We start from the raw sequence: 3,363 nt of genomic DNA, 5'->3' as shown, positions 1-3,363 counted from the left end.
ACTTAAACATTCTTAATTTTATTAAAGAATTGTACAGAGGGGCAGGGGCAAAGGTGCGCTTTGGTAAGAAAGGCGAATGTACGAACAAATTTCCAATAATGAAAGGTGTTCGACAGGGCTGTATTTTGGCACCCTTTCTTTTTAATTTGTATATTAACGGTGTGGCAGACTTTTTAATGAAATTAGACGTAGATTATCCCCAAATTGGCGGTACGGCGGTGCCGATCTTATTGTATGCAGATGATGCTGTCATAATGGCAAGAACCCAAGTAGGCCTCCAAAAGGCGTTAACAAGTTTCTCAGTATATATGAGATCCAGGGGCTTAAAAATTAATATTGGGAAAACATTTACTATGTGCTGCTCATCAAAAAATTAAATTTCTTGTAACACCTTTTTAGAACAGACCAAGTTAGAACTAACAAGTACATTTTCATACCTTGGGATTGTTTTTAATAAAAGGGGTACCTGGAATACAGCAGTTGGCACTAGGAGCCTTGCATTTGCGCGTGCAATAGGTGCAGTAATACATTTTGCTAACAAATTGGGGGGCAGACCAGTCCATATTTTGATGGATATCTATAAAGCTAAATGTGTGTCAACTGCTATCTACGGGGCTGGTATTTGGGGGGGTTACAGACTGTCAGGAAATCCAGGCAAAAGAAAAAAAATTCCTGCGTTATCTCCAGGCTGTCCCTAAATCTACTTCCACATACGACTGCCACAAGGAATTGGACCTGGTCTATATAGTTGATTTAATTAAAATATGTCCAGTATTGCTATGGCATAAGATATGGACCTCCAGGGCAACTGTTTTTAACAGAGCGATTATAGCGGACTACATTAAACATGAGGGAGCAAAAAATATCCAGTGGCTCTCCTATGTAAAGGGTTTTATGATAAATATAGGTTACCCAGCATATTTTAACACCCCCTCCTCACTATCCACAATGTCAAGAAAAGCCTTGAAAGAACGTTGCCTTGTTTTCTTGGAGACTCAACGATGGTCTGTGGAGGGGAAGAAGGCCTCTGTTATTCAACATCATTCACTTTTACAGGGCCCTGGTCTGCAGTTGTATTTATCCCCCCGAGCTACCTAGTTACCATAGAATGTTGTTAGCTCGGTTGAGAACTGGAAGCTATTTTAGGCTGATAACCTTTCCAGATACAAATGATTGGTCGATCAGTTTAACCAAATGCCCATGTGATGATCTTTCTACACAATCTACAATCCATTGCATCTTGTTCTGTAAATTTTATGCATGGGGTAGAAAGAGATACTTGATACCTTTGTTAAAGACATGGGGCTTGAGACAATGCAGGCCTGCCTTTTTAAAATTGCTTTTATTGCAAGATGAAAAGTGTATAAATGCGGTATCTAAGTTCTTAACATTTATAATTAGATGTAGATCCTCTATGGTTGAAATTTATTTTCTGTTTTGAACAAGATGCCCTTAGTATTAGTATCAGTACTTTTTATTCAAACTGTCATGCCTCTGGATTTTTACCATTGTGTTCAATTGTCTGTAATAATTTCAATGTGCTTTTATGATTTGTTAAATCGAATAAAGCTATGTTTGATTGATTGATTGAGATAGAAGATCTTTTAGATCGTCATTTAATCCTCTATAAAATAAGGACGTCCGTTTTTCCTCTGGCCATTGTATTTCAATTATTAGTCTATTAAACTCTGTTACAAAAGTGATAAGATCTTTATTCCCTTGTTTCAAGCTAAGTAACTCGCTATCACTGGCTTGTACATAGGCATGACGTGCGAATAAACCTTTCAGATTGTCTTTAAACAACGTAAAATTATACAAAAGGGGGTCATTACTTTCCACTAAAGGAACGGCCCAATTTGCCGCATTACCCCCTAAATATGAAATTACAAAGGCCACTTTAGTAGCATCATCTGGAAAAGCGGAAGCCTTACAAAGAAAGTGAAATTGGCATTGATTGAGAAAAACGCTAAATTTAGCGCTACCCCCATAAAACCTTTCAGGGACAGCTAACGGGACAGGATTCTGTGTCTGCACGGACACCTGAATAGCTTGTGAATTGATTGTACTTGTCACTGGATTTTCTACCGAGGGAGAAGGAAGCGTAAAGCGAGCAGGCTGTATATATGTGCGTTTATGTTTTTGTGGTGTTTCTCCTACCACGGCGCTATCGCCTTGTCGATATCTCTCTAACTCTGTGTGGAGATGTAGATTCTCGCCTCTAAGTCTCCATACCTCTCTTTGGAGATCTATAAGAGCTGCCCCCAACTCTTCTACCGTGGGACTAAGCAAAGGAGTCTCTGCTAGGGAAGTAGCACCTTCGAGATTCATTGTCGCTCGGTTGGACCTAATTCGTGGGCTTGGCTTTCTGTTGCCGTCACCACCACTATGGTCACTCAGCTCAAGCCACAGGAACGACGAGGAAGTCCCTACACTCCCAAAGCCCCTCTATGGGTGAGCCCTATTCAATGGAACACACACCCACAGATGAACCTTCGGAGATGTGGGGCTGAAATGTGAAGGCAGCTACACTTCGGAACCCCCAGTTGGTTGTTTTCAGAAGGAACAGGATGGGCACAACCTACAGAGGAAATAAGGAAGAGAACATTAATTATCCTTGTCACCCTCCCCTATTTATGAGACACCCACACACACAGGCGATTTACAAAATGCTGGCGTTATGTATGATACACAAACACAATGTCCCTTACCAACTGAACATCTCCTCAAGCCATAGGACGATCTGAATGACATAGCAGTGAAGAAGAGACTTGTTGGCAGTTATATTTGGGAGACAAGGCAGCAGCACGTAAGGGAACATCCAGCGTATACCTGCACCCTGTGGCTACACTGTCACGAAGTCTAAAAAGATGTTTTACATCGAGATTAACCTGCTACCACCTTCAGCAGTGCATGAAAGGACAGGATACCACTAACAAAGTCAGAGGCTAAAGTAAGAGGGACTCTTCACTACTAAATACACACCAATTGGGAAATAAGGGTGTACTTCTCACGAACACTCTTGCTAGTCTGGATTGTACGGGGTACTCGCTACAATGTTTCTCTCTCCGAGAATGAAGGAAACGCGACCACGTTTGAAGCCTGAGGTTTCGGTCATGTCTTCTAATGTCTTCACAAAACAACGAAGTCACAGCAGCTGCACTATAAACTTCTCGGTCAGGGAGCGGGCATAAGGAACGCCGAGGCACGGTAGTGAGCCAGGAATCACAGCCTAACAGAAATGCGAGGCAGTTGTCGCCAGCGGTACTCAGGGACAAAACAGCTACTTAGCTGAAACCGCCGTAACCAACCGCAGCCTCATAAACAGCCGGGGGAAAGTCTCACCCGCCTTCTACGAGCGTATGA

The sequence above is a fragment of the Triturus cristatus genome, chromosome 10 (assembly GCF_964204655.1).
Source record: "Triturus cristatus chromosome 10, aTriCri1.1, whole genome shotgun sequence".
Lineage (NCBI taxonomy): Eukaryota > Metazoa > Chordata > Amphibia > Caudata > Salamandridae > Triturus > Triturus cristatus.
The sequence above is the reverse complement of the archived record's forward strand: the minus strand, read 5'-3'. Positions refer to the sequence as shown.